This window comes from Ascaphus truei, chromosome 7 (genome assembly GCF_040206685.1).
Source record: "Ascaphus truei isolate aAscTru1 chromosome 7, aAscTru1.hap1, whole genome shotgun sequence".
NCBI classification, from domain to species: Eukaryota; Metazoa; Chordata; class Amphibia; order Anura; family Ascaphidae; genus Ascaphus; species Ascaphus truei.
The window spans coordinates 62,181,588-62,190,040 of NC_134489.1; the positions used below are offsets into that span (position 1 = coordinate 62,181,588).

At 45.1% G+C, this 8,453-nt stretch overlaps 1 long non-coding RNA gene across 2 annotated transcripts; it reads right to left on the bottom strand.

The window, feature by feature from the left end:
- Positions 1-3,013: 3,013 nt before the first annotated feature.
- LOC142498544 (uncharacterized) lies at positions 3,014-5,424 on the bottom strand. 2 transcript variants are annotated; one of them, XR_012802462.1, is made up of 4 exons: positions 5,164-5,424; positions 4,809-5,035; positions 4,166-4,431; positions 3,014-3,166 (listed from the first exon to the last, which is right to left on the bottom strand). It is a non-coding gene; the product is annotated as an uncharacterized LOC142498544 (long non-coding RNA). The 2 variants fall into 2 exon arrangements; XR_012802461.1 differs by lacking the exon at positions 3,014-3,166 and having other exon boundaries at positions 3,225-4,431.
- Positions 5,425-8,453: the final 3,029 nt, after the last annotated feature.

An 8,453-nucleotide genomic window follows, 5' to 3' on the forward strand; every position in this document is an offset into this window, starting at 1 on the left:
ATGGCGGACTCCGCCGTTGCTGTCAATGGGATTTCCCGCCATAGGCTTTCAATGGAGAAACGCCGCCATTGAAGCTTATGGAATAAAACACAAATCTTTACATTCGTCCACACTCCGTCTGGTTGGTCAGAGGGGGCTGGGAAGGGTCATGCATTAAAGCCGGAACCTGGGCTACATGCCAGCCAAATCCAATCCCCCATGTCATTCCAGAACCGGAGATATGGACTTACATTTTTCGGCATTTCACACTTAGTCGTTTTTACGCCACGCGGCTTTTCCCCATTGGAATCAATGGCCGGCGCCGCCATAGACAATGCATGGTGCACGCCGCCATTAGATTCAATGGGACCTCCGCTCCGCCATTGAAGTCAATGGCGCGACCCTCCTTCTCCGCTCGACCCCTTACCTCTCTCATTCCTGGACCCGGTGTGGATCGTGTGTGGGGGTTCCTAGGAGCTAGGGACAAAAAGAACTTTATTCCCAGGGGCCCTAGAACTTAAGATTCCCATGCCAATTGTCTTTGAACTTGACCGAAGTGATTAAACTCTTTTCAAAGACATTGTATCCGCTTTTGCGGTCTGCGGTTTGGATGGCTGCCAACCTGTTCCTCGAGGCCGGCGTTGAGGAATCTCCATTGAAGTCAATGAGCCCATTGACTTACAATGGGAAACCTCCGCTCCTCCTCTCGGACGCCACCTGCTGGTCGTCGCTGGAAAACAGGTCCAAAACCGCGTCTTCTGCCATTAGAACGCATGGAGGCTCAATGGCGACCTATGGACAGCTGCAAAATGGAGCCTGAAAAGGCAGGAAAAGGGAACAAAGGGCTATAATCACTAAATTAACATTAACCCCTTCCCTCCCGCATCAACCCTAGTGTATGTGTGAGTGCAAACACCAGGATAACACAATACATTTATACAGGGGGATAAACATTTGGATACTGCAGCAAGGCAAAAACACATTACTGGACCTCTGTCCAGGTAACCCCTTGCTTCCCAGGTGAGAGTAGAGGGTGGCCAAATGGGGGGGTAACCCCTTTAATCCCGGGCCAAATTCTCTCTCTCATGACACATAATTTACACAGTATCTTACTCTTTCTGGGACCAATATGGCTACCAGCTCCTTTTCATGTAAATTGGAATAAGAGATTCTGATTCTGGGTGGAACTTGTAAGGCTGAGGCCCCGCATGCTACTGCAGCGCCCGCTGTGGCGGACGCAGCAGGGACGAGAACCCTCCCCTCAATGGCGCCGGGCCCGCTGCGAGGGGGGGCCGCAGCGCTGTGGCGAGAGTTTCTCCTGCTCTCAATAGAATTGAGAGCAGGACTCGCGACGGAGGCTAGGCCACACCCCCCGGCGGTTCAGCCAATGAGGGTGAACCTGCCGGGTGACGTCATGGCCGCGCCCCGTCACTCCCCCGCCACGACCCCCTCCCCCCCGGTCTCTCTTCCTGCAGCTCACTGCAGACCGGGGAATCGGCTGCACGCGCCGCCAGCCTTGCCGGTGCGCGTGCAGCGGAGGCACTGGGGCCTCAGCCTAAAACTCCAGCACTGCAGTCACTTCAGATATTTAGAGGTGCAGTTCCTCCTTCTATGACCAAAATGGACCAATGGCAGAGATAGATTTGAGGAATTAAATCTGGGTAACTAACTTTTTTTTTTTTTTCATGTTTTACAGAAATATTGCACCTGTAAGTATTTTTAATATATATTAAAAGTAGTTTTTTTTTAAACATTTCTGTTGGTTGAGCAGTAGTTTGCACAGGCAAAACCCCTCTCTCCTTTTCTCTATTAGCCCTCTAACATGTATAGCGTGGGCTAGAGGTTGAGTAAACACTGAATTGACAAGCAACCACCCATGCATAAGTCCGATAAAGAAAATTCTTCCTAAGGAACCAAAACAGCCAAATGTTTGTTGTAAATGTATATTACATTTGGAAGACAATTAATTCAGTTAATTTTATTTCCCCAAACTAACAGGTATTGTACCCCTTAATTCCCTCATAATAATTTAAATAATTGCTTTCTGGAGCAATGCTGAGGCTGGCACTAATAAATCACTTTCCCACATTGGAAAGAAGAGGATATTTCACGTTGTACAGTATACTTATGATTTGCCTGGTCATTATTACGAAGCACTAGTAATTGTAACCCCATTTCTATACATTTCCCTGGAATGTTTAGATGTGCACACAAGGAACCAGACACAGCTAATGAGCACCATAAAAGTGCAGCAGTGAAAGGAACAACCGTGTTATTATTACACACTCACCATTTGGAACCAGACCACTTGCCAAAGGCCAGCAAATATTAGAGTCCTCAGTACAGTGAGGATTGGGTGCAGGCTCCGTCCCCGGGTTTGATCCAGACTTTGGTACAGTTGGTTCCTCATCAGTGCCTGCTGTGCAGACCCCGCCCAGCAACGAATCAGGGGCCTGATTCTAGTATCAGCTTCTGCTGTGCAGCCATTTACCTATTGGCTGTTCCTCCTTTATAGGCTCAGCGATTGCCTCTGCAAATCGGCTGAGCATAATAGTTCTTTACTTGTAACGTTGTGCTGGTCGCAAGCACTCTGTTTTGCCCTTTCCTGCCCTGCCTTAACCTAGAGAAATAGTCCCAATACACAGTCCATTGCAGGGATACAATGTTGATATTATGCACATAGGACCATACTACCCACCAAAAAAGCTGTGTGAATGGCTTCAAACATTCTTCGCAGAATTTTTCGATTCTCGTGATATTTTCACAAATAGTTGCATGAAAAGGACTACATTTCCACAAATGTTGCCAGAATGTTCCCAAATTTGGAGAAAATGGCAGTATATAAAGGTAATTTTGGTAAAGCTGGCTGATTTATGTGAATATTTTCTCCATGTACTCTATAGACTGTTCATAGTATACCCCTCTACAAATAATGTATTAGTCTACATAGACCTTCAGGGGATCCCCCTCACGAACAAATCATTTGATTTCCACTTTTTACTATATTTTATTCAAAGCACAAACAAAGTCCCTATTCCATTTAACGCTTGAACTCCTTCAAGATGGTATTACATTGATATGCTTTCATAAGAACAATCCAGTGTTTGAGGAATCTCATGGATCACACCTGTCAGTGGCATTAAAGCTGTGATGGAGTAGCTGAGTGCTAAGGACAGTAGCTTTCACACTAGTGTAGAAAGAAAAAAAGAAACAAAGAAAATAAATACATAATTTTTTCCCCGGGGATTGTTATTTTAATGACCAACGTTTAGTCATGTCCATAATAACAATATTAAGTACGGAGGTAAATAATACAAATAAATACGGGGATTCCCAGCACACTAAATAAAGGAGGATTCGACACTGGGTGTATGCCAAAAAAGAGAAATATATTGAATACACAATCAGATGCTATATACAAAGGTGTGTTCAAGGCAGCGTAATCAAGGTGTACCTAAAAGTATAGACCAAACGTGTCAGAGAGGGAGGACGGGGTGGGGAGGGAAGGAAGGGGAATGGCTCAAAGGTGGAGGGAAAAAGGGGGAAGTGAAAAGGGGTAAACCTGTAAGACAACAATGGGAAAGAGAAATGCGGTAGGATAAGGGGGGGCAACAGTTCGGGCGGGACGCTCCTTCTTCAGGCCCGTTCCCACAGACCCAAAAGGGCCTATGGTGCTTCCCTTCAACCCTGACCACGCACTCCTCCCTCAGTTTGGATAAAATTGTATGTTACACACCAAAAACATGTAAAGTCAGATAGTAAATGTACCATTCGATTGAATATCTCAAGTGATGAGTCCACTCTGACTTACACAGAAATATACAAGCACTTAGTCACACTCAATAACTGCTTAATATCAAACGAAAGTACTAACAGTAAAGCAGAGAAATGCACACATCCATATATTGCACTCGAAACCCTGATTATACAGTATGTCAAAGCTGGGATACCAGGGTGGCATAACACTGAAATAATAGCGATGGTTGAAGGACAGTTAAGTCTGTCAAATTTCCCACTCTAGGAAACGGAATCCCAGTAACAGGGACAATCAAAACAGCAAGGAGAAATGTAGCTAATACTATCCACATATACTGTAAGTGTGTTGAATGGCAACAATACGTGTCCCTGGGTCTACATAGATAGTCTGTATTGGGTGACACCTGTGTCCAGAGACAGATAGAAATACTTTGTGTGAAGGACACGATTAGCCTTGCGTCACGGGTGGGCAGAGCCATCTCAGCTGATGTGAATTCCACCGAAGGACAGGCCATCCCGGCGTCTGACATCAGCCGTTGTTGACGCCGCCCCACTGGGAGGTGCCAAACATTCTCTGCATGACGCGGAAAGATGCTCCTCGTTACCCTAGAAACCATGCGCCAGAGTCTGCACCGGAATTTCGCATCCTGTGTTGTCCGCATTACCATGGTAACCGTGCCAGAGAATACAGTTCAACTGGGTGGGCGAGACAAAACAACAATATGGTTAAAGTTGATAGGCACATACTGTAAGAGGCACATATCGCTCTACGGCTGCATGGGGAACCTAGTAGAGGAAATAGTTGAAACGGGGGCTCCGGAACCAGAACACAACAACCCTGCGGCTGATATGTTATCATGACCACTCCGATGGGTGAGTAAATCACACCACGGCAAGGAAAAAGAACAGAAACCAGGTTAAAATTGGAAAGCACGTGTTGGCTTTGTTTGTGTGTATTGCAGTGTGGCTTTGTGAAAACCCTTGTAAAGGGGTAATACGCAGCCAAGGGATTCTCCAGACTATCTAATAGTGTGGCCCTTTGTTGAGGACTAGGTGTGGAATAGTCCTCTTACATAACCATTCTAATTCCTGGAGAGAGGGGCTGAAGGCCTGTAGGCCAAGTGCTTCCTGTTGTGTAGAGTATAGGTATGTTGGGTAGAAGTGGATGATAACCACTAAGGACAAGGATGGATCCCTGGTGCATAGCGATCAAGACAGACGGATGATGGATGGTCTAGGGCAGCCTCGGGAGCACCCCTCGAAGATCTGGGTCAACGGCACAACTTCCGTACCTTGTGGTCTGTGGAAAAGACAGAATGCCAGGTTAGTAATTAGAAACAACAGTTCAAGTCCAGTTCTTTATTTATCTGCTTTCCAGTTTTAACCTGGTTTCTGTTCTTTTCCCCTGCCCTGGTGTTATTTACTCACCCACATGAGTGTTCGTGACAACATATCAGCCACAGGGTTGTTGTATTCTGGTTCTGGAGCCCTCTGTTTCACAGGGGTTAATCATTAGAGTCCCCATTTCAACTATTTCCTCTACTTCTGGGTTCCCCATACAGCCGTAGTGCCTCTTATGTGTCTTTCCACTTTAACCATATTGTTCTTTTTTCTCTCCCACCGGCTAAACTGTATTTTCTGGCATGGGTTGCAATGGTAACGTGGACAACACAGGTAACGAGGAGCATCTCTCCGCGTCAAGCAGAGAGTGTTTGGCACCTCCCAGTGGGGCGGCGTCAACGCCGGCTGACGTCAGACGCCGGGATGGCTTGTCCTTCAGTGGAATTCACAACAGCTGAGATGGCTCTGCCCACCCATGATGCAAGACAATCGTGTCCTCCACAAAAAGGATTTCCATCTGTCTCTGGACACAGGCGCCACCCGATACAGACTATCTACGTGGACCCAGGGATACGTATTGTTGCCATTCAACACACTTATATGTGGATAGTATTAGCTACATTTCTCCTTGCTGTTTTGATTGTCCCCGTTACTGGGATTCCGTTTCCTAGAGTGGGAAATTTGACAGACTTAACTGTCCTTCAACCATCGCTATTATTTCAGTGTTATGCCACCCTGGGAATCCCAGCTCTGACATACTGTATAATCAGGTTTTCTAGTGTAATATATGTAGATATGGATGTGTGCATTTCTCTGCTCTACTGTTAGTACTTTCGTTTGACATTAAGCAATTGTTGAGTGTGACTAAGTGCTTGTATATTTCTGTGTAAGTCAGAGTGGACTCATCACTTGACATATTCAATCGAATGGTACATTTACTATCTGACTTTACACGTTTTGTGTGTGTAACATACCATTTTATCCAAACTGAGAGAGGAGTGCGTGGTCAGGGTTGAAAGGAAGTACCATAGGCCCTTTTGGGTCTGTGGGAATGGGCCTGAAGAAGGAGCATCCCGTCCCAAAACTTTGCTCCTCTTGTCCTACCACAATTCTCTTTCCCATTGTTGTCATATACCCCTTTTCCCTTCCCCCTTTTCCCCTCCACCATTGAACCATTCCCCTTTCTTCCCTCCCCTCGCTCCGTCACGTTTGGTCTATATTTTTAGGTGCACCTTGATTACGCTGCGTATATAGCATCTGATTGCGTATTCAATATACAGTATTTCTCTTTTTTGGCATATACCCAGTGTCGAATCTTACTTTATTTAGTGTGCTGGTAATCCCTGTATTTATTTGTATTATATATAGGAGGGTTTAGGGTCCCTCCACCATTCCCATGCACCTACTTCGCACCTTTCATATTCATCAAATTTGGAGTGCTGCCTATACTCCATACGTTTTGGAGGTAGATCATATCTTCATCTACCCGTGGAAAGTGCCTGTAATTTTTTTGCCTCCGGAATAACGACGGGGACATAGGTGCCTATATGGAACTATTTTGATATATAACCTGATTTTGAGTGGCTGCCCACCACTCTCTCCCAAGCAGTTGTGACCAAAAGTCACAACCTACTGCAAAAGCCAACCAAATAGATCACCTGGGGGGGAACTTCACAGCAGAGTATTGTGCTAAGAAGGCGAGAGAAAAAGCTAAGGTGAAAGAAGAATGTTTGTTTTTGAGCTGGTTCTTTAATAAACAAGATATTCTTATTGTTCTAGACTTGTAATCCTATGTTAGACTCTTCTAGCTCCTTACTTTTTGTCACAATGCTGCAAGGTTGTTTACCTTAGCTTCTTCACAAAAGATAATCCAACAAATTACATTAATTATAAACCAATATGCTTCGTTGAATTCCCCCAGCGAGTCCAACCTGGCAATGAGCATCTGCTCTCTTTTCTGCGCTTGGGTTTGGAGAACACGATTCACAACAATGCTCAATCCATAATTAACAGTCAAATTAAAGATGCAGAATTCCTTCTAGCAGACTCCTTAACCCCCTGCTGCCAGTGGAGCAGACAGCTTGTTGCAAAGGAAGGCGAGAAGAAGGCTGCATTTCCATTGAACAATGTCTGAGGGAGATGTATTATTTCTTTAGACAAGTGTTAAAAGTCTTTGGTGGTAACTTGTGTGTAAAAGAGGAATCCTCGATTTTAACAGTGGGATCCCATTAACTCCATTGCTTTGCTTTGGCAACAAAGTGGTTGCAGTATAGGACATCTATTCCAAATGCTATCAAGCCGCCTTACCCAGCAGAGTTAATTTCTATTCTAATGAATAGGATGAGAATCTTTTCTAGCATGCGGAAGATGACGTCCCAGCATATAGAATAGGGAGGCATCCATGAGGTCAATTGTATGTAAAAGAATGGTGTCTCTATATATTCAATGGGCCAACTGGTGAGTATGTATGGGCAACAAAATAATGCAGGCTGGTTAACTTGTTGCCAAAAAGAGCGTCCCCCCTAATTTCTGTTGCTGGAAACACATTTATAAAGGGATTTGCCCAAGATCAGAAGAGAATACAAATTCAAAGTTCACCCAATCCAAAGGCAGTGTTCTTACCCTAAAGCTACTCCCTTAAGCCTTCAAGAGAACTGAGTAATACAGACAAAGGTAATAAGCATTTGGAAAAATGATCAAGTAGGAGTTGATGAAGAAAAAACTAATTGCATATTCTACTAAATTCCCCATGGGAATGAATGATCTATTTATCAAGCAATGAAGCTTCTGTCCCTGAATTGACGCTGAGAGGCATATGTCACAATACAGCACTGTATCAAAGTTTTTATGTGTTTCTCTGGTCAGCGAATGATTTGTGAACTACAGGACATACTATTTTACATGTATTGAGTACTGTGTCTTTTGGTCACCTCTCTTCTCCCTATTTTCTGTATCAACTAATCCACCTGGTCTCAGGTGGCCTTACCTCTTTGGCCAACACTTATGTACTAAATGTAAGTAACAAGTGCTACCCTCTTAGGCTGCGGCCAGGCTGGGAGCAGCGCGCTGGCATTCGAGCGCCGTGATGTTATATGCTCTGCTCGGCCGATTTCTGGCCAGCTAGTTGTGCGTGTGGGGGGGGGGGGGGGCGTGTTGGGGGGTGCGGCCATGACATCACAGAGCTGGTTCTGTGTGGGCTTTCGTCCAGGCCGCGTCACTTAGCTTTTATAAGCTGCAATGCTGTTTTCATTTTTATACACTGTAAGTGTGCATTTTATAAGTTTATATCGATAAAATAAATTGTTGCCAGATCTGTGCTACGTGCGTTCTTCTCCCTCTCTCGCTGAGGTACATCCCCTGAGTGACGGAGGTCAGCA